General features: G+C 39.3%; 1 non-coding gene across 1 annotated transcript; it reads left to right on the forward strand.

The window, feature by feature from the left end:
• The first annotated feature begins 21582 nt into the window (after window positions 1-21582).
• On the forward strand, window positions 21583-21688 carry LOC132275706 (small nucleolar RNA R71). Its single transcript, XR_009470713.1, has one exon. It is a non-coding gene; the product is annotated as a small nucleolar RNA R71 (small nucleolar RNA).
• The last annotated feature ends 6223 nt before the right edge of the window (window positions 21689-27911 follow it).

A 27911-nucleotide genomic window follows, 5' to 3' on the forward strand; every position in this document is an offset into this window, starting at 1 on the left:
TAATTAAAGAGGAGGTCCTCAATAATTCCCCGTGGTTATTTTGTTGACTTATTGGCGAGTTGAAGAACCACCGATGTTGGTTTTAAATCTCCTAATCCTAATTGATAATAAACTAAATATAGAATGAGATTAACACTTACTCCTAATTCTAAAAGAGCCCTATGAATTTTATGGTCCCCAATGATACAAGATATGGTGGGAGCACCAGGATCCTTAAATTTTGGAGGAGTATTGTGTTGGATGATAGAGCTTACTTGCTCGGTAAAAATCACTTTCCTAGGGACTTAAGTTTTTGATTTCCTCTTTTGAGTACACAAGTCTGATGAGCACTGAATATATGCATATTCGAGCACCTAAATACATATCTGTTAAGGCCTAAAGTGATACTTTTATCCATAGTTAGACTAATTTATGTTTAACGTGTGTTTGTAGGTTCTTTCCCAGAGAAATGGCTAAAACTGGGACTTTATGATGATATCGAAGCTTACAGAGTCGTTGCCGGTCATTCAGAGCAAGCCAAGAGCTTAAATGGTAAAGTTTGAAGATATTCAAGCCTTAGAGCTCGAGCCTAAGTGTTGAGGCTCGAGCATCATAACAAAGCAAGAAGAAAAGTCAACAAAGCCCAAAAGCTTGAGCCTTATACCTTGAAGCTCGAGCCTTACCATAAAGATGCTCGAGCCTTAACCAAGGGTGCTCGAACATAAAACGTCGGAAATTAAAAAGTTAATTTAATTGTAAGGCTATGTTCCCAGGTCTCGTGCCTCATCTCCAGGATCGAGCACCATCCATCAAGGATCGAGCACTAACAACTGAAGCTCGAGCCTTGTACCTAGTGCTCGAGCCCAAGAAGCTTGGATCGAGAAATGTAAAAGAATCCAGTCCCAAAAATATTCTAAGTGTTGAAGAAAAAGACACTTCGGGAAATAGTTGAAGAAAATTGGTAAATGGTCAAAGTGAAGATCGAGCACCATTCATTGAAGCTCGAGCATCCATTCAGAGAGGCTCAAGCCTTGTTCCTGAAGCTCGAGCCTGCACCTTAAAGCTCGAGCTTGTGTTCCTGAAGCTCAAGCCTTCCATGACATGTCATATTTAAAATATGGGATTGCTCACTTTATCAGCTGTATCTCATCCTAGTTAGGCCAGAAGACCTAAAAGCCCACCAAATATTATTTTTTTCTATAAAAGAATGCGTAAGCCTTGATAGAAGGAGTCCAAAATTTTGATCTTTTTTATGGTGTATTCAGAAATCTGAAGGTGTGGTGGCTTTTAGGGTTTCTACAACCTTAGAAGTGAAGATCTTGAGAACAGAAGTGTCGTCTGTGACGAAGAAGATGAACTCAACACAGATGATATCCAACCTTGTCAGGAGTAGCTAATTCCTATCTTAGGGCACTGATGTAACCCAACCTAAATACTATGGTTTGATTGTTTTAACTTTGGGATTAATTTTAATATATGTATTTTTCTTGATTCTATGACTATGAGCACTTGAGACAACTCAAGTGGTTTTCATACTTTAATAGATTATAAACTGTTACTACATTGTCTTAGATGTAATAGAATATTTTCTATTCTCAACGTACCTTGTTGTACAGTATCTGGCGAAGCCCTGCTAGACACAAGAATAGAGGTCATCTAGTGGTGTTCTAACGTATTTTGTAAAAGAATGTTTTCATAGTCTATACTTATGAAAGGTGGATTGTTTGCAAGCTAGAGTAGGTAGGTAAATAATCCACGCTAACCACAGATAGGTTACAGTTAGCTAATTTTGTAAAACATATTTCTTTAAATTATGAATTGGACGAATGTTATTGAGTTCAATTCCTTTGAAAAATATCATTATTAAATTCCCAGAGGTAGTATAATTAACTGTAGTATGATGGTTGTGGTGAAGTCAAAGCCCTAAGATTCCTCTCTCTCTGATCACTCAATTTATTTACGTTGCTTTTATTCACATTTTGTTTTTAATTTTAGTTTGTTAAACCGTGACAACCAACAAACTTACCAACCAAGTTCCGTGTAAACCGTAGAACAAAGTTAAAGGCTAAAATACAAATCTCTTCTCCCTGTGGGTTCGACATCTTTTTTTTAGCACTATTCTGTAAGGAATCATTCTATTGCGAGTAAAATATAACAACAATTTTTGGTGCCGTTGCCGGGAGGATTAGTTTTTATTTTAGTTTATAATTACTTATTTTGGTTTGCCAAGTCTTCGGACTTTCTGATATCTTACCTTATTTCTTTTTCTTTTCAGGTACAAGTTAGCAGTGAGGACAAAGACCCTAAAGGGAGAAAAAGCTTCGGTTTATTTAACTTTTTTGTGAGTTTTTATTGTTTTCTATTGCTTGGAATACTTTATTTTTGTTATTGTTACGATTAGTGGAACCAGTGTATGTTAACTCGCCATAATCGAACAACACCTTTAGTGCATGATCCTGAAATAGAGAGAACTCTTAGATAATTAAGAAATCTTTAAAAACATCTAAATTCGATAGGAAGTTCTTCTAATAATATGGCTGAACAACGTAATGCACCGAGTAATAATGGTAATGGGAATGGAGAACAGGTTCCACTTGTACCTCTACAACCATAATTGAGGGACCATTTTATTCCTACCACATACACTTCTCTTTCATGCTTTGTTTTTCTGGATGCTGATGCAACCCATTTTGAGATTAAGCCTGCTATGATCCAAATGCTTCCTACCTTCTATGGGTATGCAACAGAGGATCCCTATAAGCATCTGGATGTGTTCTTAGAATTGTGTTCAACTACCAAGTTGAATAATTTTACCAATGATTCATTCAGAATGCGACTTTTCCAATTCTTTCTCAAGGAAAAAGCAAGAACTTGGTTGTAGTCCCTTCCAATAAATTCCATATCTACATGGGACATGTTGCAACAGGAGTTCTTGAAGAAGTACTATACTCAGGGTAAAACCACACAAATGAGAAGAGAAATCATGGCATTTTCCCAAATCCCGGGAGAACAGCTCCATGATGCAAGTGAGAGATATAATGATCTTCTGAGAAAGTGTCCACACCATGATATTGCTCAATGGCACTTAATACAGATCTTCTATGATAGTCTTACTGATTCTTATAGAAATATGGTCGATGCTTCTAGTAATGGAGCTTTTCTGCGAAAGAGTCCGGCTGACGCTTAGGAACTGTTTGAAGCCCTAAGTGAAAACTCAGTACAGCACGCTTTTTCCTCTAGGTCTAGGTCTTCACCTGGAATGCATAAGGTTGAAAAACTTTATGAGGTAGATAAATCTAGTGAGTTAGCTGCTCAAATAGAAGCCTTGAACCGTAGGTTCGATCAAAATTTATCATCTGGCTTTACTTCTGTTGTAAATCCACAAACTGCCTTACCCAAGGAAGTTTGCTCTATCTGTATTAATCCTAACCATTTTGCTAACGCTTGCCCTATGATGGGACAATCATCTGAGATCCCACAGGAGCAAGTAAATGCTGTATTCTCCAGACCAGCCTATAAACCATATTCTTCTACATATAATCCTGGCTGGAGAGATCATTCTAATCTGTCATGGCGTAATCCAAATCAAGGAAACACTGTTCCCCAATCTCAGGGACAGTATCAAAATTCATCCAATCCTATGCCATAAAATAATTCTTTTAACCAATCTGGTCTTTACTATCCACCTCAGTTTAGGAATCAATCCACTCAAGCTCCTAATCTTCCACCTCCTCCTAGAAATTATGCGTTTGAGGAACAAATACTCAATACTCTTGTTGATCTTAAAACCAATACCCAACTTTTGAATTCTTATTCTCAAGCCATAGTAAAGCTAGAGGCACAAGTTGGGTAAATAGCGAGTACTTTATCTCGAAGAGATGATGGAAAGCTACCTAGTCAGCCAATAACCAACCTGAAAGGGCAAACTTACATGATTGATGAAACCAATTCCTTAGGTATTCATCATGAGCAAGTTCAGGCTATCAATACATTGAGGAGTGGTCGAGTGATTGATAACCAAGTTGAAAAAGGACAGAAGGAAAAAGAAAGGCTTAGGATTCCCATAATTCCTATCATTCATAATCCATATCCCAAGGATGTTTCCTCAAATGCTATTCCACAATCTACAAGAGGAGTTAAATGTGGAATCACTTTTTCATCTGTTCCTAACCCTGAGACGGCTTATGAGCCAAAAGTACCTTATCCTGAACGTCTCAAGGAACCCTCCCACTTTGGTAAACAAGGGGAGAAAATTCAAGATATGATGTAGGTCTTTAAACAGGTCAAAATCAATATTCCTCTACTTGATGCTATAAAGCAAATTCCAGCCTATTCTAAAATTTTAAAGGACTTGTGCACTCTTAAGAGAAAATCCAAAAGCCAAGTTCCGAAGAAAGTTTGTCTCACCGAGCATGTCAGTGCTATTCTTAAGTACAACACTCCTCTAAAAGTTAAAGATCCTGGAGCTCCTACAATTTCTTGCATCATTGGAAATAATGTGATAGAGCGAGCACTTCTTAACCTTAAAGCAAATGTTAATCTTATTCCTTACTCGATATATGTGAAACTAGGTTTGGGAGAGTTAAATCCTACGTCGGTTGTTTTATAGCTTGCTGACCTTTCTGTTAGACAACCACGAGGTATTGTTGAAGATGTACTTATAAAAGTGGACAAGTTCTATTTTTTGATCAATTTTCTAGTTCTTGATACAGAACGAGTCCACGATTCCAAAAAGTATATTCCAGTCATTCTTGGGCGACCTTTTCTAGCCACAGTGAATGCTTGCATTAACTGTAGGACTGGAGCCATGGATTTATCTTTGGGGAATATGAAAGTCAAGCTAAACATCTTCAATGCTATTTATCATCCCCATGATGATATTGAATGCTTCTTCTTTGATATTATTGATGAGTTGGTTGAGGAATCGCTCCCAACTATTTTATCTAAGGATCCGTTAGAAGCTTGTTTGAACCACTTCAATTATGAAGATTTCGATATCGATGCTTCAATAGCTAAAGTGAATTATTTGCTTAATTCCACTCCTATAACAGATTTTCCTTCATGGAAATCAAGGTTAGAGTCTCTTCCACCACTTTCTAGTACTCCGCCTATTCTTTCTTTAGAATCTCCACCTAAGCTTGAGCTTAAGCCATTACCGAAAAAGCTCAATTATGTTTTCTTGGGTTTAAATGACACCCTCCCGGTGATCATTGCTTCTAATCTTATAAGTTCCTAAGAAAGTAGTCTCTTAAAAGTTCCTGAGCAAAATAAAGAGGCTATTGGGTGGAGTGTGGCTGATTTGAAAGGAATTAACCCCATAATTTGCATGCATTAGATTCATTTGGAGGAGGATTCTCGAACATCTTGGGAACTCCAACGAAAATTGAATCCTAATAAGAAGGAGGTGGTGTTGAAGGAAGTTGTGAAGTTGCTAGATGCGGGAATAATCTACCCCATCTCATATAGTAAGTGGGTGAGTCTTACTCAGGTAGTACCTAAAAAGACAGGTATTACAGTAGTTGAGAATTCTGAGGGAGAATTAGTTCCACAGCGCACCACCATTGGATGGCGTGTATGTATTAATTGCCGAAAACTCAACTCCACTACTAGAAAAGATCATTTTCCACTTCTATTCATTGATCAGATTCTAGAGCGATTGGTTGGCCAGAGCTATTATTGCTTTTTAGACGGATATTCTAACTATAATTAGGTGGCCATTGACCCTAAAGATCAAAAGAAAACTACTTTCACTTGTCCATTTGGTACGTTTGTATATAGACGGATGCCTTTCGGTTTATGTAATGTGCCAGCAACATTTCAGAGGTGTATAGTGTCTATCTTTTCGGACATGGTTAAAAAGTTTCTCGAAGTCTTTATGGATGACTTCTCTGTTTTCGGGTCCACATTCGAAAACTGTCTCCAAAATCTTTCCCTAGTGTTTCAACGTTGTAGGGAAATCAATCTTATTCTTAGTTGGGAGAAGAGCCATTTTATGGTTTAAGAAGGAATTGTGTTAGGCCATATCATTTTAGAAAGAGGTATAGAAGTTGATAGAGCTAAAGTAGATTTAATCTCTAAATTGCCTTCTCCAACCTCCATAAGGGGAATGCGATCATTTCTTAGGCACGCTGGGTTCTATCGACGTTTCATTAAAGACTTCAGCAAAATTTTCCATCCTTTGTGTAATCTACTTGCAAAGGACGTTCCTTTCATCTTTGATGAATCATGCCTTAAAGCTTTCCAGAAGCTTCGCTCTCTTCTTTCTTTAGCTCTTATCATGAATCCTTCGGAGTGGGCTCTTCCGTTTGATATTATATGTCATGCATCTGATTATGCTATGGGTGTTGTCTTAGGACAACGAGTGGATAAGCTTCCTCATGTTATTTACTATGCAAGCAAAAGTCTGTTAGATGCACAGTTGAATTATACCACTACTGAAAAAGAGTTGCTTGCAGTTATCTTTGCTTTGGATAAATTCAGATCATATTTATTAGGTTCCAAAGTGATCGGTTGATCAACTAAACATCAACCTTTGCAATAGCACGAATCATTGTAAAATAGGGCTATTGGTCGGGTAAGTTGAACCACTGGGACTGTGCTAGTCTAAGGCAACCTAAATGTCTAGAATCATTCTTAGAATGATAAGGGGTAATAAGGGTTTGTTTGTTTGTCACTAAACTAGAAATGTAAAGATGCATAAACTAGTAGATTGTAAGGAATGTAAAGAAGTGAGATACAAGTAGAAAAGACTAGGGAGATGAATCCACTACCTACTCTATTAACATGCTAGTATGTGGTTAACTTGGGAAACAAATTAGATATATGGCAATGATATGTAGCAATACAAAATTACTACACTATCTCCAAGAATTTCATAGAATCAAGATTTAAGCATAATCTCTCAAAGTTATACATGCTTGACTACCTAAATGAAATTATAGCTTCACATATTCACTAAGCTAGGGACTATCAAACCCCTCAATAACTATGGTGATAGCACGTGGAGCTAAGAATCAAGAATAAATCCATCAAAGGGGGACCCTAAGCTATGGATTAACAAGATTCTCAAATACATGCCAATAAAAACACTTTCACAATCTTGTTTCCATTGTCACTATGGAAATGAAAGCAATACAACCATGAGAACATACACTCTAAGAGAAGATAATATATTCAACATGATCATTTATAAGAGGTTATGTTCATTACATCAAATACAAGCTCTAGACCATGAAAGTGCCATATATATACATATTTCCCAAGATTAAACCAAAACTAAGACATGCTTACAAAGTAGGGCTCCATCACCTCCCTAGATAGGGAGTTAGTTACCCATTGCCAAGCTAGAAGAAGGAAGAAGCTCCATCTTCATGGCCATTTTTGTGCAACCTTCTTGGAGCTTGAAGAACCCCTCCTTTTCTTGCTCTCTTCTCTCTCCTCTATCTTGCAAAATGTAGGATAAATGAAATGTGTGGCTCTCCCCTCTTTATCTAGATAAGAAATCCACCCAAAAAGCTCTCTCTCCTCTCCAAGAAACATCCCCAACCAACTCATAAAGGAAAGCTTCCAAAGTAGGTAAAATCTGAGCACAAGTGGGCTGAGTCGTGTAGAATTCTGCCCTAATTTCGAGTGCTCGAAATAGGGCCTCGAGCACTCGAAAATTGGGCAGAATGCCCTATGCTTGGTTTGCTCTGCCCGTACCTACTTTGGTAAAATAGCTATAACTTTGTGGTCCAAACTCAGAATGATAAACCGTTTGAAGATTTGGAAAGCCAATTCAGAGATCTAAAAACTTCATGTTTTGGTGGAGATCCAATTCTCAAGGATGGTTGGTCGAAAATGAAGATCAAGGCAGAATTTCATTGCTGCCAGGTAGTTCTGCGCACCTCTGGTAACAAGGCCATAACTCTCTGCTCCAAGCTCTGAATGACAAACCGTTTGAAGATTTAGAAAGCTAATTCAGAGCTCTAAATATGCCATTTTATAATGGAAGTCCAGATCTTGAGCTTTCTGGGTCAAAAGTGGCAATCAAAATCGAGTTCCACTGCTGCCTGAAATTCAGCTTTTGAGCACATTGTTGATCAAAAATCTACAAAACACCCTTCTTGCTCCTTTATTGCAATTGAACCTGAAAATGCACAAAAACATACAAATGAAAGTAATCTACATAATTAAACGAACAATGGACTTAACTAATGCAATTAAGGGCGCTTGAATATGCAATATTCGGCGCTTATCACACCCCCAAACTTACATTTTGCTAGTCCCTTAGCAAAACTACAATGAAAAACTTAATGAAAAGACAACCATGGGCATGCTACTACAAAAATATCATCCATGGTAAAATGAGATATATACATAGCTCAAAAATAACTTGAAACAGAAAAAGAGCTGGAGATGGGGTCATTGGGAAGACTACCTTGCATATATGAAGCATTGATACTAAACACATTTCAACATGCATGTATCAACATCATAGACTATATAAATAACTCAATTATTATCTCTTGAATGAAAATCAACTCTAGCTTCAGTGAAAGTGAATTGGATTCTCAACATACGGCTTTTACTTTCTTTTCCAATTTCCAAGCACAAGTTTTCAAATCATTGAATTCCCCTTTAAATGAGGTCCCTAAGGCATGATTTTATTTACAAGACAACTTTTGTTGCTTGTTGACAATTTATTGTAACTCATAAGCGAAACATAGAATGGTTGTGCAATGCTGAAGTCCCTTAAGCTTTCTAACCAACCTATGTAGCAAGCGTTAGGCCAACAACTCCCAAACCAGATGGCTTTAGGGTGTTAAGTGTAGAGACACTCCTAGGGCTTAATAGTTCAAGTTGGAAAGGCTACGAACTCCAACGAACCATGCTTATTACAATTTTTTTTTGAATGACCGTGCAATGTTTAAGTCCTTTAAGCTTTCTAACCAACCCTTATAGCAAGCGTTAGGCCAACAACTCCCAAACCAGACGGCTTTAGGGTGCTAAGTGTAGAGACACTCCTAGGGCTTAATAGCTCGAGTTGGAAAGGCTACGAACGTCAACTGGTCATTTTTTTTTCTTTCTTTCTCAGTTTTTTTTTTTTTTTAGACAACTTAAATCATGCCAAAGATATTCATCTATCAGGTTTATCAAATTAAATTAACTAGGCCAAGGTCAAGGTCAATCAAGTTGCATGCCTCACAGTTAAGTTTTCAATGTGCATCTGTGCATTGTGAAGCTTAAAAGAGTGTCAAATCCAGCGAGAATCTAATTGAGACATTTATATAGACTGATTTGAATCCACATGATCATTTCAACTCAAATTTTTCTTTATTTTCAAAAATGTCAATTGCTTCTATACACAAGGTATTGAACATATGCTTCATCCCCGACAAGTTCAAATCATACTATCATTGCTTAGTAAAAATGCAAAACCAAAAATGTCCTAATGCACCCCCAAACTTGAATGTCACATTGTCCTCAATGTGTGAATACAAGTGAAACAAAATAAGAGCAAAGAAGGTAAAAGAATATTATTACCAAGTAGAGTGACGAATGCAAAAATATCCATCGATGTAAATGCGTAAACGCGTCCCCCAAACTTGGATATGAAGATCTATCAAAACACAACTAAAATATACATGTAAAAGCCTCGGTCTCTTAAGAAAAACGGGAACAGAAAAAATAATACGAACATGAATGTTATTAAAAGATAGAAATCTATACAAAAACATAAATTGGCACATATTAGCCACAAGTTTAAAATGGATAGCAAAAGAATGCCAAAAGTGTGCCATTTTACTCTTCTTATTTTTTTTTACTTTTTTTATTTTTTTTTTAATTTTTTATATGAAAACATGCATGAGGGTTGGATGTGTGGGGGGTTGTGTGGGGTGTTGTAGTTTGGTTAGAGTGGTGAGGTGAGGAGGGCCGAGGGAAGGGTTAGGTTGAGTTGGGGTAGTGAAGTGAGGGATGCCGAGAGGAAGAAGAAGATGGTTGTGAGGTGGTTGTTGGGATGGTTGTGAGGTGGAGAGATGGGTTGTGTGTGGTGAGGAGTTGAGGAAGATGGTGAGGCATGGAAGTGGGTTGATCGGGTTGATGTTATGGAGAGAGAGATGAGGGAGGTGTGTGTGCCGAGGGGTTGAGGGTGGTGTTGTGATGGCAGCGGCGAGCCCTCGAAATGGGAGTGTGGGGGTTTAAAAGAGGGATTAGGTGGTTTTGAGTGCTCGAAGCTTCACTTCGAGCACTCGAAATGGTGGCAGTGAGTGAGGGATGGATGGTGGGGATGATGGATAGTGAGGTTGGTTGGTGGTTGATGGGGGTGATGGTGAGTTGGTGTGGTGGTGCATTGGTGGTTTGCCAAGATAGAGAGATGAGGGTTGGATGTGTGTTGGGGTTGGATGGTTGTGACTTGGAGGTGGTAAAGTGGTGGTTTAGATGAGGAAGTTTGGTGAGGTTAGTTGGATGGTTGGGTTGTGGAGAGAGAGAGGGTTGGTGAGGGAGGATGCCTGCATGAGAGGGTGGTTTGGTTGATGGGTGAGGCTCGGTTGGTTGCATGGTGGCTGGGTTTGTAGATGCCGAGAGGTAGAGTTGAGTGGGTGCTTGGTGCAGTTGAGAGTTGGGGTTGAGAGAAGAGGCAGATTCGAGTGAGATGGTGGTTTAAAAGAGGGAGGAAGTGGGTGGTCGAGTGCTCGAAGCTTCACTTCGAGCACTCGAAGTGAAGGCAGTGTGCTTGGCTATTTGGTGTGTGAGAGCTCGAGCAGTGGCGAGCACTCGAAGCTTGGCTTCGAGTGCTCTAGAAACCGGCAGAGATTGAAAATGGAGCTTGCATGCATGGTTGGCATGGTTGGTTGCAGTAGGGAGGTGGCTTGTGAGATGGTTGGTCGTGGGGATGGGTTGATTGTTGGTTTTGGTTGTGGCGTGAAGGAGGGTGGTATGCATGATGGCATGCATGGTGAAAGGTTGGTGGGTTTGTGGTTTGCATGGTTTGGTTGGCTTGTGGGTTTGGAATGGTGGGGTGGTGGCTTGTGTTGCAAGAGGTGGTGATGTTTAGTTTGTAGAGGCCAAGAAAGAGAGAAGGTTTGAAGGTTGGTTGGGTGTGTTGGGTTGAGGAGAGAGATAGGAGTTGAGGGTTGAGTTGAAGAGGGGTTGATGCATGCTGGGGTTGGTCTGTAGATGCCGAGAGGGTGGAATGGGAGAGTGAGGTTGGGTTGATGTGGTGTATGATGGTGTGTTGAGATCATGGGTGCATGCATGGGTGGATGAAGCTTGCATGCAGGGTGGTCGGGGGTTCATGGTGTGTGGTGAGTTGGGTTGTATGAAGTGGTTGGAGGTTGGGACTGGGTTGCATGCATGATGGGCTGTATGGGAAGCCGAGAGAGAGATGGTTTGCATGAGTGTGGGTGGGTTGGGGATGGTGTTTTGTGAGGAAGCCGAGAGTAGGTTGGTTGTGAGGTTGGTTGATAAGAGATTGAGGGAGAGGTTGGGTGGCAACAAGGAGGAAGGTGGCGGCTGGGTGTTGCCGAGATGGGTTTGGTGTTGGTGAAGGAGGGTGTGAGGTTATGCATGGATGGTTGGGAGAGATGAGGGTTGTGAGGGCTCGGGATGTGTGGTTTGAGGTGTTCGAGCACTCGCTAGGGGGAGCTCGAGTGCTCGAAATGGAGCCAGTAGGTTCGGTATGTTGGGGTTGGCTATTGAGAGAGAAAGAAGGTGGAGTTCGAGCACTCCAAATAGGTTCGGCGAGTGCTCGAACTGAGAGCAGTGAGTTGGGTGGGTTGGTGCATGAAATTCGAGCACTCAAACTAGAATTTAAAGTGCTCGAAAATGGCTCAGTAGGCTAGGGGGTGAGCTCGGCTGTGAGGACTGAAGCAAGGAGTGAGAGAGATGAAGGCATTTGATGGATTGGCATGGCTGGTGCAATGCCTATGAGTTGCAGCCAATTTGAATGCAAGGAGCTTGCATGAGGATTTAAGCAACATTGACTGAGCTTGTGCACTCCAAAAATGAGGATTTAAGCAACATGGACACCTATGCATGCAATGCAGCAAGTTGTGAAGGCATGCAAGGATGCTGATGGATTGTGCCACGGTTTCAAAATGTTTCTATGCATGCAAATGTAGTGCCATACAATATTGAAGTTGGATCACGTGATGAAAGTTGGATGCATGAACTCATGAAAGAATGCATGAATGTAGGTAAAATCTGAGCACAAGTGGGTTGAGTCGTGTAGAATTTTGCCCTAATTTCGAGTGCTCGAAATAGGGCCTCGAGCACTCAAAAATTGGGCAGAATGCCCTATGCTTGGTTTGCTCCGCCCGGACCTACTTTGGTAAAACGGGTATAACTTTGTGCTCCGAACTCCGAATGACAAAACGTTTAAAGATTTGGAAAGCTAATTCAGAGATCTAAAAACTTCATGTGGTGGAGATCTAATTCTCAAGGATGGTTGGTCGAAAATGAAGATCAAGGCAGAATTTCATTGCTGCCAGGCAGTTCTGCGCACCTCTGGTAACAAGGCCATAACTCTTTGCTCCGAGCTCTGAATGATAAACCGTTTGAAGATTTAGAAAGCTAATTCAGAGCTCTAAATATGCCATTTTATAATAGAAGTCCAGATCTCAAGCTTTCTGGGTCAAAAGTGGCAATCAAAATCGAGTTCCACTGTTGCTTGAAATTCAGCTTTTGAGCACATTATTGATCAAAAATCTACAAAACACCCTTCTTGCTCCTTTATTGCAGTTGAACCTAAAAATGCACAAAAACATACAAATGAAAGTAATCTACATAATTAAACGAACAATGGACTTAACTAATGCAATTAAGGGCGCTTGAATATGCAATATTCGGCGCTTATCACAAAGTCGTAGTCTATTCTAATTATTCTACTTTAAGACATCTTCTTTCCAAAAAGGAAACCAAACCCCATTTGATTCGAGGGATCCTTTTGCTTTAAGAGTTTGATTATGAGATTCGGGATAAGAAAGGGTCATTGAATGTTGTAGCTCACCATTTTTCTAAAATTCGTATTGAGGATACCGCAACTTCACTTCCATTTTGTGATTCCTTCCCGGATGAATAACTATTTGATGTTTCTCAGTCGAATTCGCTTTGGTTTGCTGATATTGTGAATTACCTCGCAATAGGCAAAATTCCTTTGTTTTAGTCAAAGCAGGAAAAAAATCGATTATTCTCTCAAATTAAGATGTACTATTGGGAAGATCCTCAGCTATTCAAATATTGTGTTAATCAAATAATTCGTAGATGTGTTCCTGAGAGTGAGTTTCATAGTATTCTGACCTTCTGTCATAGTTTGGCATGTGGAGGTCATTTAAGTGCAAAGAAAACTGCAGCTAAAATTCTTCAATGCGGTTTCTTTTAGCCTTCACTTTTTCAGAATGCATACTTATTCTGTAAGTCATGCCTTAGATGTCAGCAGTTGGGATCAATTTCCAGAAGGAACATGATGCCCTTAACTCCAATCTTAATTATTGAGGTTTTTGATGTTTAGGGTATTGATTTCATGGGTCCTTTTGTTCTGTCCAATAAAAATGAATACATTTTTGTGGCTGTAGACTAGGTGTCTAAATGGGTTGAAGTAGTAGCTACCAAAACCGCCGATCACGCAGTTGTGGTTGAGTTCATTCAAACGAACATCTTTCGTCCGTTTGGTATGCCACGAGCTATAATTAGTGATGGAGGTGCTCACTTCTGTAATAGGTATTTCCGTACCTTAATGCAAAGCTACTCCATTACTAATAAAGTTACTTCTGCCTATCATCCCCAAGCAAATGGCTAAGTAGAAATATCCAATCTTGAAATTAAGAGAATTCTTGAGAAAAGGTTAAGCCAGATCGTAAAGATTGGTCTTACCAGCTGAACGATGCTTTGTGGGCTTACCATACTGCTTATAAAACTCCGATTGGTATGTCACTTTACCATCTAGTCTATGGTAAAGGGTGCCATCTTCCTGTAGAGTTAGAACACAGAGCTTTCTGGGCTATTAAAAAGCTCAATCTTAATATGACAACTGCTGATTCTAACAAGGAGCTTCAATTAACTGAGCTTGAAGAATTACGTAATGATGCTTATGAGAGTGCTAAGGTTTACAAATAAAAAACTAAGGCACTTCATGACAAGTATATCTTACGTAAGACTTTTGAGCCTGGGAAGAAGGCTTGGTTGTTTAATACACGACTGAAACTTTTTCCTAGAAAGTTAAAGTCACGATGGGAAGGTCCATACATGGTTGTTTCTGTTGCACCTTACGGTGCAACGGAGATACAAGATTGCAAGACTGGACAACTGTCCAAAGTCAATGGATAGAGACTGAAACCCTACATAGAGGGTAGTGTGCAAAGAGGCACAGTAGAGGTAGTAGAACTTCATGATCCTATTTACTTGGACTAAGGAGGTCGGGTTACGTCGAGCTATCGACGTTACACCTAGCAAGCTATCGAGCTCTCGACGTTAAACTTAGCACTTGTATGTTATACCGTAGATTTATGTTGTTTTATTTTTATTTTTATTTTTTGTTATTTTCGTGTGTTTTAATTAATTATTATTTTTCTAGGTTTTCTTAATTTGTAGGTTTATGTTATTTATAGTTTAGTTGATTTTAGGTTAAGATAGAAAAAAAGAAAATAAAAATTGAAAAATAATAAAAAAATCCAAAAATTTGTAACAATGCTCGAGCTTGACAATTGAGGCTCGAGCATCAGCAGCTACAGGCTTAAGCATCAGTACCTAAAGCTCGAGCCTTTCAGCAGCCATGCTCAAGCATCCCACTTGAGGCTCGAGCCTCTGTACTTTATACTAAAAGAAACCCTTGAGCCACAAACACAAACCCTCGTGCCTTTGCTTCGTTTGCCTCCATACATTCCCCAATCTCTCTAAACTCTTAATATTCAGCATCAATATCATTCAAGGCTTCGATCTCGCATCAAGGAGGTATACATTTCTTTATTTCTATTGGTTATATATATATATATATATATATATATATATATATAGTCTATATATACACTGATTTCATCTCCAATTGATGCCAAACTTATTACAAATCATCCTTTTGAATTTATACACCCCAATCTAATTCATATAATCATCCAAAACTTGCAGAAATCCCGAATCTACTTTGGATTTGAAGAACACAAGTTCGGTTGATTTGAGGTGTGTTGGGCAAATATAAAAAGTATTGGGGTTGTTGTGAGATTGTAGAGGAGTAGTAGGGTTGTGTTTAGGTGACTTGGGATCAATTTTGGAGGAGAATAGAGGACTTGAGCTTCGGTTGGAAACCAAGAAGCTTGAGCCATCAGATTAAGGCTCGAGCATCAGGATCTCAAGCTCGAGCCTTAGCCAGTCCCAAGCTTGAGCATCAGTACCCCAGGCTCGAGCCTTGGAGCATCAGTTGGACTTTTGCTTGGATATTATTATTGGATTGCAGAGATGCCGCGACGGCAGCGGAAGCGAGTTATTAGGACGCTGGTGATGGCGTTAGACAATGCCTGGCGGTACAGATCTGCTTCGAGACAGATTTTATTCTAGAGGATTTTCAGAGGCATCACGATACTTTTTGGGCAATGGAGGCCCTACAGGCTCACCAGATAGCGAGGTTCTTGAGGCATCCAACTTAGATTGCCTACCCTAGGCTGGTGAGAGCTTTCTACTACTCCTTGCAATTTCATGCAGGAGACGAGGAGGACCACTTCACAGCCACTGTCGAGGGTACACAGCTGACAGTGAGCTATGACACTATTGCTGAGGCTATGGGCTGCCATCACAGGTGCCCAGCCGCTCTTCGGGCTAGATTTCTAGATATTCCCCCGGGCACAACCCGGGACGCGATAGTCCGTGCTTTGGGTCAAGGGTGACATTCCACCACCATGGAGACGATCCGGAAGTCACAGCTTCCGCGACGTTTCTGGTTCTTAGATACAGTCCTTGTGGCCAACGCTTACCCTATCGGATACAAGATAGGGCGATGCTCTAAGATGGTGGATGCGACCTACGCATTCCATGCCGGCTACTGGGTGTCGATTCCCCAGTTAGTTCTGGTATAGCTCTGTCGGCTATATGATGAGATGGAAGAGGCCCGACGCCCTCCTAATTATCATATTCATTTTCCCAGGCTGATCACACGCGTGATGGAGATGGCGGGGGTTCCGATACCCCTGAACGAGGCTATGATAACCGTCTTCACCCAGTACCATTTCACGCAGTGAAACGATATATTTGGGCATATGCCCAAGATGAGGAAGCTAGAGTGTGGTGTTGACGATGAGATCCGAGAGGATCGACCGCGTAGAGACGCCGAGGAGCGGGGTGTGCCTTATATGTTGCACTTTCCACCTTATCCCCCCTACTATTTTTTCTACCGACTCTGCTGATGTAGTGATGGCAGCTGCGGATGAGGACGAGGACAATGACGACAATGATGAGGTTACGGATGAGGAGGTGTATCTCTCTGATTCCAGACCTCAGGTGAATAGGAAACCCGCTCCTACAATCAATCCTAAGAGCTCTTCTCAGGATGAGATTAGAAAGTTACAGGCCAGGGTGGCCGAGCTACAGGATGGTTAGACGGTGCTACGGCAGATGCTGACTGCGCAGCAGAGCATATTGGAGGAGTTACTACGCCACACTCCGTCCGCTCTATCTTCTTCTTCTGTTCCACCACCACCACTTATGGATTAGGTCTTAGGACTTTTCTATATTTTTTGTTGACTAGGGCAATTCTTTATGATGTATTTATTTCTATATGATGTATATCTGCCCTAAGTCTTTATTTCAAAAGCATTGTACTGATTTCAGAGATATATATATACATATTTTTTGTTCTATTTCCTTGTGTTGATATTTTAGTTCACTGTGATATTTCTATATGCTTACTCCATATACTTGATACTCTGATGTGTGTTGGAGTTTATTAATTTTGTCAGATACAACAGATTAAGTTTGGGGGTGATTTGACTGACAGCATCCTTGGTTGGTTTTAAGGAATCACTATGTTGAAGAAGGAGATGCTAGAAATTCTTTTTACCAGTCTTTGCATTATTTTATCATATCTTTGCTGATCTGCTTGTATGATAATATCTTTCTATCTCTCTTTTGTTCTCACACATTGAGGACAATATGCACAATAAGTTTGGGGGTAAGGTTGTTGGGAATTTAACTTTTTTTAATTTTTTGTTTTACACGAGGTTATGTTCTGATAATTTGTGATATAGGCATGTGTTTGAGTCTGTTGATGGTTATATACTCTGTTTGTAGTTTAATGTTGGTTAGAAATGGTTTGTATGCTAAAAAAAACTTATGAAAAGGATTCCTTAAAATTTTTTGAAATCGGTTGGTGGCTTGTGACCCACATTGTTAGAATGATTATTGTTTAAGGATTTTGATCTCTAAGATGCTACACGTTGCACATATTCACACTTGCATGAATTCTGTGGGGTAGAAATTGGAAGTTTTATTTTGTTTTGATTAAAACTGAGATGATCAGGTAGACTTGATAGTTTTGATGACCAAGGCATATAAAGAAAAGAAAACAAACAGAAAAAATTGGGTATGTATGCAAGAATTCTACATCAAAGTGAATGAAGAAAAAAAATGAAAAAAATGATGAATAATGAAAAAAAGTAGAAAAGGATCAAGTTCAGGTTTGTACTTAGATTGCTTGAGTGATTAAGTCCTTAGGGGTGTATTCTGACACCTAATGCCCTAAGATCGTCTGGTTTGGGAGTCATTGGCTAAAAGCTTGTTACATAAGGGGTTTAAGTTGCCTAGATTACTTAAACAATTAAGTCCTTTAGGGTGTTTCAACACTTAACGCCCTAAGATCATCTGGTCTGGGAGTCGTTGGTTGAAAGTTCATTACAATGGTGATTTAGAAAGCTTAATAGACCTGAACATTGCACATATCCTTTTTGAAAAAATGCATACCTATGAAAAAAATAAATAAAATACCTTGGGAGTTGAAATTTGAAAAGTTTGCCTATGAATTGAGGAATAACAAGGAATGAAGGCAAGTATGGATAGTCAGCCACACGTTGAATTGTAGGATTACTATCAGGAAGTGTTTTAGAGATTAAGATTATTGAATAAATGATTAAAATGATATGTAGGGACTATGGTTGCTTAATTGAAATTGAAAGTTGAAAGTGGTTCTAATTACATGATTGGTATACTTGCTATATTTGACTGATTAATGAACTGTAGGGATAATATGATTTGAAAGCAGGCTTGCACTAGCTTGATGTGTAATAAGGCACTGACTTAAGAAGTTTGTGGGTATCTTCACTAAAAACCCTCACGAGACTACAACTCATCCACTAGGGGTAACCTAAGGGTTTAAAGGCTTGTTGCATAGGCTGAATACAACCGTGATTCCCACGAAAGCGGCTTTTTAGTTCTGTATTACTAAGGGACTAGCAATATGTAAGTTTAAGGGTGTGATGAGCGCACAATATATGCATATTCGAGCCCCTAAATCCAAATCTGTTAAGGCCTAAAGTGATACTTTTATCTATAATTAGACTAATTTATGTTTAATGTGTGTTTGTAGGTACTTTCCCAGAGAAATGGTTAAAACCTGGACTTTATGATGATATCGAAGCTTACAGGGTTGTTGCCGATCATTCAGAGCAAACTAAGAGCTTAAATGGCAAAGTTTGAAGATATTCAAGCCTTAGAGCCCGATCCTAAGTGTTGAGGCTCGAGCATCACAACAAAGAAAGAAGAAAAGTCAACAAGGCCTAAAAGCTCGAGCCTCATACCTTGAAGCTCGAGCCTTACCATAAGGATGCTCGAGCCTTAACCAAGGGTGCTCGAGCCTTGACCCTCAAGCTCGAGCATGAGGCATCAGAAATTAAAAAGTTGATTTAATTGCAAGGCTATGCTCCCAGGTCTCGTGCCTCATCTCCAGGATCAAGCACCATTCATCAAGGATCGAGCACTAACAACAGAAGCTCGAGCCAAGTGTCCTGAAGCTCGAGCTTGGTGTCCCAAATGCTCGAGCCTTGTACCTAGTGCTCGATCCCAAGAAGCTTGGATCGAGCAATGTTAAAAGAATCCAATCCCAGAAATATTCTAAGTGTTGAAGAAAAAGACGCTTCGAAAAATAGTTGAAGAAAACTGGCTAAATGTCAAAGTGAAGTCGAATACCATTCATTGAAGCTCGAGCATCCATTCAGAAAGGCTCAAGCCTTGTTCTTGAAGCTTGAGCCTGCACCTTAAAGCTCGAGCTTGTGTTCCTGAAGCTCAAGCCTTCCATGAGATGTCATATTCAAAATACAGGATTGCTCTCTTTATCAGCCGTATCTCATCCTAGTTAGGCCAGAAGACCTAAAAGCCCACCAAATATTATTTTCTTCTATAAAAGAAGGCATAAGCCTTGATAGAAATAGTCAAAAATTTTGATCTCTTTTACGGTGTATTCAAAAGGCTGAAGGTATGATGGCTTTTAGGGTTTTTATAACCTTAGAAGTGAAGATCATGAGAAAAGAAGTGTCGTCCGTGACAAAGGTGATGAACTCAACACAGATGATATCCAACCTTGTCATAAGTAGCTAATTCTTATCTTAAGGCACTGATGTAACCCAACCTAAATACTATGGTTTAATTGTTTTAACTTTGGGATTAATTTTAATATATGTATTTTTCTTGATTATATAACTATGAGCACTTGAGACAACTCAAGTGATTTTCATGCTTTAATAGATTATAAACTGTTACTACCTTGTCTTAGATGTAATAGTCTGTTTTTTATTCTCAACCTACCTTGTTGTACGGTATCTGGCGGAGCCCTACCGGACACAAGAATAGAGGCTAGATAATGGTGTTCTAACGTATTTTGCAAAAGAATGTTTTCATAGTCTATGCTTATGAAAGGTGGATTGTTTGTAATATAGTTAAAGTAGTTAGAGTAGGTAGGCGGATAATCCACGCTAACCGCAGATAGGTTATAGTTAGCTAATTTTGTAAAACATCTTTCTTTAAAATCCGAATTGGACGAATGTTATTAAGTTCAATTCTTTTGGAAAATATCATTATTAAATTCGCAGAGGTAGTATAATTAACTGTAGTATGATGGTTGTGGTGAAGTCAAAGCCCTAAGATTTCTCTCTCTTTGGTCACTCAATTTATTTACGTTGCTTTTATTCATATTTTGTTTTTAATTCTAGTTTGTTAAACCGTGACAACCAATAAACTTACCAACCAAGTTCCCTGTAAACCATGGAACAAAGTTAAAGACTAAAATACAAATCTCTTCTCCCTGTGGGTTCAACATATCTTTTTATAGCACTATTCTGCAAGGAATCATTCTATTGCGAGTAAAATATAACAACAAAGTCCTTCAAGAACTTGGCATAAGGTGAGATTTTAGGAATGGCATCAAAAAGAGGAAGAGTAATTTTAACTTGTTTGAAAACTTTCATTATGTCATTGATTTTCTCTGTTTGTTGTCCCACGAGGGAGAGTCCCTTTAGAGCTTGAGGAAATGGAGTTTTTGGCTCATAAGGTTTACCTAAAGGTGGAGACAATGATGACAACAATGGATTTCCTTCTTTTGCATTTTCATGAGATGAAATAGTTCATGGAATGAATAGAAAACTTGGCAATGGATTCTCAATATTTCTTACCAGATCACCATCCTTACTTGGCATCTCTTTCACTTTGTTACCAATGATCTTACCACTTCTCAAGGTTGAGATGGCTTAAACTTGTTCATGTGTGGAAGATCCTGAGGTGGGATTAGATTCCACCATGTAATGAGTCTTTGGGTTGGCTCGAGTTGGCTAGGCAACTTCCCTTTTATCTCTTGCACTCATTGAATTTGTAATTTGCTGAATTTGGAATTTAAGCTTCGCAAATGATTGGGAGTGAGAATGGAGCAATTGTGCATTTGCCTCAAGGTTACCCAAAGTGGCCAACACCTTGTCCTCAAAATCGGAATTCCTTTGAGGTACTTGAGGAACATTTAAATATAAGTTGAAAGCGTTATCTTGATGATATTAATTTGAAAATTGACCAATATTTTAGTAATAAGAATATTATGGTGGATGATATGATTGAGACTGACAATTTTGGAGATAAGGTGGAACATACTTTCCTTAAGGAGGATTTGCATTCGCCCCTTAATTTCTCTGAGAAAAATTTGAATGATCTCTCCACCCGGGGTTGTTGGTGTTAAAGAAATGATTGTTACCCGGGCGAGAGAATGTGGCATTCACTTGCTCTTGAGATTTATTTGATATTGATTGTCTATCAGGACAAATTTGAGTATTATGACATGGATTCGAGCAAATCTTGCAAGTTTCATTTTGAATTTGGGGAGAAGAGGATTGGTCAAACCTTTGTGTAAGGTTTTTAACTTCCGCGGCTACCTCAATAGACTTATCAACATGATAAAGATTTTCAGATTTCTTTCCCCCTAACATTGATACACGACCCGAACAAGTAGAAGAAACACGATGCATAGAGTTTTCACTCAAATTATCGAAGAAAGTCCAAATGTCTTTTTCATGTTTAAGCAAGAAAGTACCTCCACATGAAGCGTCTGCCATTTATCTATGAATGTCGGATAAGCTTTCATATAAACATTGAAAAAGTTGCCATTTTGGAAAGTCATGATGAAGACACTTCCTTAACCAATCATTCAATTTCTCCCAAGCCTCATGAAATGGCTCTCCATCATTTTGAGAGAATCCTAATATGGCCGTTTTTATTTGATTGGTCCTACTCATGGGAAAGTATTTTTATAAGAATTCTTGTTGCATGTGAGCCCAATAAGTGATTGTATTTGCCCCTAGATTGTTGAACCAATACTTATCCTTTTCTCTGGGGGACAAAGGGAAAAGTTTCATCTTTAAGGCTTCTTTCAAAAAATCAGTGATCTTTATGGTGGAACATACCTCTAAAAACTCATCCAAATGCTTGTAAGGATTTTCATGCGGGAAACCACTAAATGAAGGACACATTTGAATGATTTCGGGATTAATTTCATAATGATTGGCATAGAAATTTGGTAAATGATAATATGTAAAAGCATTGTAGACATTGATCGGTTGATCAACTAAACATCAACCTTCGCAATAGCACGAATCATTGTAAAATAGGGCTATTGGTCGGGTAAGTCGAACCACTGGGACTGCGCTAGTCTATGGCAACCTAAGTGTCTAGAATTGTTCTTAGAATGATAAGGGGTTTATAGATGGTTTTGTTTGTTTGTCACTTAAACTTAGAACTTAAAATGCATAAAATAGTAATGTGCTAGGAAGTAAAGAGATATAATACAAGTAGAGAAACCTAAGGAAATGAATCCGCTCCATCCCTAAACACATGCTAGATTAGAGCTAAATTGGGGAAACAACATAAATATGTGACCATGGAATGCTACAACCAAAATTGCTACATTCCTTCAAGAAATTCATGAAATCATTGGCAAGTATAACCTATCAAAGATGCACATGTTTGAACTACCTAAACTAGTGTGTAGCCTTGGACATGCTTACTAAGTTAGAGATTATCAAGCCTTTAATCACATGACAGGAGCACATGAAGTCAAGAGTCAAGAATAGTCCATCAAAGGAGGGTCCTAAGCTATGGAATATCAAGATTCTCATACAACATGCCAAGAAACCCATTTCACAATCTCATTTTCAATGTCACTATAGAAATGCAAGGCATACAATCATGAGAAAATATGATCTAAGACAAGATAATACATTCATCATAATCATTTATAAGAAATTAGGTTCATTACATCAAGTGTAACTCTAGATTGTGAAATAATCACATATATACATCATTTTCCCCAAAATAAACTAAGGCTAGAACATGCTTACTAGAGAGGGCTTCATCACCTCCCTAGAAGGGGGTTTAGTTACCCATGGTGGCCCTAGATTGAAGAAGAAACTTGATCCTCATCTTCATTTTCGTGCACCCTCCTTGAAGCTTCAAGAACTCCTCCTTCTTGCTCCCTTCTCTCTCCTCTAACTTGCCAAAATGAAGCTTAATGATATTGTGTGGCTCTTATCCCTCTTATCTACCACCAAAAGGCCACCAACCAACATCTCCAACCACTTCATTAAAGAGGAAAGCAAAATGAAGAAACCAAGGTGCAAGTGGGCTGAAATGAGCCATTTCCGAAGGGCATTCTGCCCAAAATTCGAGCACTCTAAGCAAGGCCTCGAGCACTCGAATTTAGTGTAAAAAGCTCCATGCTTCACTTGCTCTGCCCAGACCTACTTTGGTTAAACAGCCATAACTCTCTGCTCCGAGCTCCGAATGATGAACCGTTTAAAGATTTAGAAAGCTAATTTAGAGCTATAAATATTTCATGTTTTGGTGGAGATCCAATTCTCGAGGATGGTTGGTCGAAAATGAAGATCAAGGCAGAATTTCATTGCTGCCAGGCAGTTCTGCGCGCTTCTGGTAACAAGGCCATAACTCTCTGCTCCAAGCTCCGAATGACAAACCGTTTGAAGATTTGGAAAGCTGATTCAGAGATCTAAATCTTTCATGTTATGAGGGAAGTCCAGTTCCCAAGTTTTCGAGGTCAAAATGGCCAGAAAAGTTCAGGATCCACTGCTGCCATAAATTCGGCCTTGTGCCTTTTGATGGCCAAAACTCCACAAAGCCTTGATTTTGCTCCTTTTTTGGAAAATGGACCTAAAAATATATACATACACACAAATGAAGATAATCTACTTAATTAAACAAACAACGGACTTAACTAATGCAATTTAGGGCGCTTAAATATACAATATTCGGCGCTTATCACACCCCCAAACTTACATTTTGCTAGTCCCTTAGCAAAACTACAATGAAAAACTTAATGAAAAAACAACCATGGGCATGCTACTATAAAAATATCATCCATGGTAAAATTAAATATATACATGGCTCAAAAATAACTTGAAACAGAAAAAGACCTGGAGATAGGGTCATTGGGAAGACTACCTTGCATATATGAAGCATTGATACTAAACACATTTCAACATGCATGTATCAACATCATAGTCCATATAAATAACTCAATTATCATCTCTTAAATGGAAATCAACTCTAACTTCAGTGAAAGTGGATTGGATTCTCAACATGCGGCTTTTACTTTCTTTTCCAATTCCAAGACACGAGTTTTCAAATCACTGAATTCCCTTTTAAATGAAGTCCCTAAGGCATGAATTTATTTACAAGACAACTTTTGTTGCTTGTTGACAATTTATTGCAACTCATAAGCGAAACATAGAATGGTTGTGCAATGCTGAAGTCCCTTAAGCTTTCTAACCAACCTATGTAGCAAGCGTTAGGCCAACAACTCCCAAACCAGATGGCTTTAGGGTGTTAAGTGTAGAGACACTCCATAGGGCTTAATAGCTCAAGTTGGAAAGGCTACGAACTCCAACGAACCATGTTTATTACCAGTTTATTTTTTTTGAATGACCGTGCAATGTTTAAGTCCCTTAAGCTTTCTAACCAACCCCTGTAGCAAGCGTTAGGCCAACAACTCCCAAACCAGACGGTTTTAGGGTGCTAAGTGTAGAGACACTCCTAGGGCTTAATAACTCGAGTTGGAAAGGCTACGAACGTCAACTGATCATTATTTTCTTTCTTTCTCAGTTTTTTTTTTTTTTTTTTTTTTTTTTTTTTTTTTTTTTTTTTTTTTAGATTCATGCCAAAAGTATTCATCCATTAGGTTCATCAAATCAGATTAACTAGGGCAAGGTCAAGGTCAATCAAGTTGCATGCCTCACAGTTAAGTTTCCAATGTGCATCTGTGCATTGTGAAGCTTAAAAGAGTGTCAAATCCAGCGAGAATTTAATTGAGACATTTATACAGACTAATTTGAATCTACATGATCATTTCAACTCAAATTTTCTTTATTTTCAAAAATATCAGCAGCTTCTATGCACAAAGTTTTAAACATATGCTTTCATCTCCAACAGGTTTCAAATTCCATTATCATTGCTTAGCAAAAATGTAAAACCAAAAATACATAAATGCACCCCCAAACTTGAATGTCACATTGTCCTCAATGTGAGAAGACAAGTAAATGAAAATAAGAACAGAGAGGGTTAAAGAACAATAATACCAAGCGGAGTGAGGAAGGCAAAGGTTTCCATCTATGTGAATATGCAAGTGCTTCCCCCAAACTTGGACATGAAGACCTAGCAAAACACAACTAATATACACATGTAAAAGCATAGGCTCTTAAGAAAAATTAAAACAAAATTAAAAACACTAACCTGAATTGTAGTGCAAGATAAAAATCCAAACAAAACACAAATGCAGACATTAGCCACAAGTGTAAAATGGATAGCAAAAGAATACCAAAAGTGTGCCAAATTTTTTTTTTTTTTTTTTTTGTTTTTTTTTTTTTTTTTGAATGGCATGCATGAGGGTGTTGTGGAGGAATTGAGGATGGGGTTGATTGAGTGTGAAGGGTGGTGGGTGGTTAGGGAGTGAAGGTGCCGAGAGAGAGAAGGCTGGTGTGAGGGTTGGTTGGTGAATGAGAGAAGGGTGAAGGTTGGGGTGGTGGTCGGTTTGGTTGGTGTGTGCATGGTGTTGATGTGAATGGTTGGGATTGTGTTGGGAGGGTGGCCGTGGAAGACATGCATGGGGGTGGTGAGGTGGTTGGGGTTAGAGGAGATAAGGTTGAGTTTGTGAGTTAGTTTGGTTGAATGTGGAGGTGGAGTGTGAGGTTGAGAGAGAGGGTGATGCTGGTCGTGGAGTTGGTGTTGATTGGTGCAAACCGAGAGGAGTGATGGGGTTGGGTTGCGAGGTTGGCATGAGGTGGTTGCCGAGAGAGAGAGAGTTTAGGGGTGAGGTTGAGCAATCTCAAGCACTCCAAATAAGAGCTTGGGGTGCTCGAAATTTTGGCAGAGGGCTCGGCTGTTGAGTGAGAGAGCTTGGGTGAGGTTGAGAGGGGGTTCGAGCACTCGAAGTTGGACTTCGAGTGCTCGAAAAACTGGCAGTGGCTGCGGAAGGAGAGGGAGATGCCGAGAGTTGGGTTGTGGGGATGGTGGCATGATTCCATGCATGGGGAAAGGTTTGTGGGTTGGAGTTGAGGTGGTTGTGTGGTTTCTGGGTTGATGGTGGTTGGGTTTGCATGGTAGTTGAGTGTTGCAGAGAGATGGTGTTGGATGGTGGGAGATGAGGGAAGATGGAGGTGCATGCATGCATGGGGCTTGCATGCATGCATGCAGGTCGTGGGGATGGGATCATGCAAGGGGAGTAAGGTGGTTGTTGGGATGGTTGGTTAATGCTTGTTTTGTTGCAGAAGGTTGTTTGGTTAGTCGAGCAGGTTTCGAGCACTCGAAATGCCTGCTTCCAGTGCTCGAAATACAGGCAGAGAGGAGAATGGTTGCATGGTTGTGTGGGATTGGCGAGCACTCGAAATGAAAGCTAGAGAGCTCGAAGGTAGGGCAGTGAGCTTGGGATGAGATTGGTTCACATTTCGAGCACTCGAAAATGGACTTAGAGTGCTCGAAATACAAGCAGTAGCCTCGGAATGGTTTTGTGCAAGTTTCATAGAGCTTTCAAGCACTCCAAAGAGGAAATAGAGTGCTCGAAATGAAGGCAGTAGCATTGAGGTTGAGAGATGAATTTGTTTTGCATGCATTGTAACATTATGCAGTGAGGTTGAGAGATGAACTTTGCATGTCATTCTATTAGGTGCCTCATTCTTATGCATTGTGAATGTATACATGATCAACTGAGAGCTGAAGAATTGATAAAACCTTGCAACATGCTTCCAAATCAATGCATGGATGGATTATTTTCACCTTGCATGCATGGAAAATAATGAAACTTTGCATATTAATACAATCCAATGCATGGATGGATAATTGTCAAACTCTACACTTCATTGCAATGCAAGGAAAATTTTGAAAATTTTTCAGATTGTGCAATTTTCCTCCAATGAACTTCATTCCATTCCATGGAAAATTTTGAAAATTTTGTTTTTAAACTTTGCAATTTTTTTTTCAAACTTTGTAATCATCTCAAATGCATGGAAATATATATATATATATTTTTTAAAACTTTGCAACTCCATTTTAATTCAATGCATAGAAAAATTTAAACTTTGCACTTTCATTCCAATGTAATGCATGGATGGAAAATTTTGAAAACTTTTCAACTTCTTTCTAATGCATGGACAATTTGGAAATTTTTTCAAAATGTAGCACCTTTCCAACGCATGGATGATTTTGAGAAACCATGATCCAACAATGCATTGAAGATGAGAGGCTATGCATGTGAGTACCATGTCGAAAGTCCGAGAAAATTGCCTGATAGAGCCAGAAACTTCCGGGAATGAAAAGTAGAGTTGAGAAGGTCTAAGAAAAATCAAATTTTTGGCTTTTCTAAACCGTTTCCCAGAAAATTTGCAAGGCACGAGCAATTTCAAAGAGAAGGAAGCTTGGAAATTGAAAGAATTGCTTCCCTTGAGTTGCTAAATTTAACGTCGATAGCTAGACGCACCGAGATCAAGTTGGTCCTCCTTACCCTATACCATGTCTCTCTAGAGAGTCATATTTCCCCAGATAGGATAATTATTTTAAAAGCGGAGGAAGACTTTGAAGACAAAAGTGGAAAAGAGGTAACGGAAAGACCTCAACCCACTCTTCATCCTCAATGAAGAACTTTGGATTATGGGGCTTATTTGGATTATAGGAAGATGGAGTAGGTGAGGGTGCACCTAGCAAAGGCTTTTGAAGGGTCATATTGAGCACGGGAATGCTCGACAACTTATCCTTCAAAATTTCAACATCCTCCTCACACTTATCCGGCGGTTCGGGCTCAACAACTTGAGACAACTCAAGTGAGGGAATGGGATGAGATGCAAGCTCCCAAGAAAGAGATACATTTGATGTTGACCAAGGAAGAGAATGAATAGGTGGATGAATATTAAGTAAAGAATTCACCTCCGAAATGGAATTGTCAA

The sequence above is a fragment of the Cornus florida genome, unplaced genomic scaffold (genome assembly GCF_030987335.1).
Source record: "Cornus florida cultivar Cherokee Brave unplaced genomic scaffold, ASM3098733v1 CherokeeBrave_3.0.0_Hap2_Chr09, whole genome shotgun sequence".
Classification (NCBI taxonomy): domain Eukaryota; kingdom Viridiplantae; phylum Streptophyta; class Magnoliopsida; order Cornales; family Cornaceae; genus Cornus; species Cornus florida.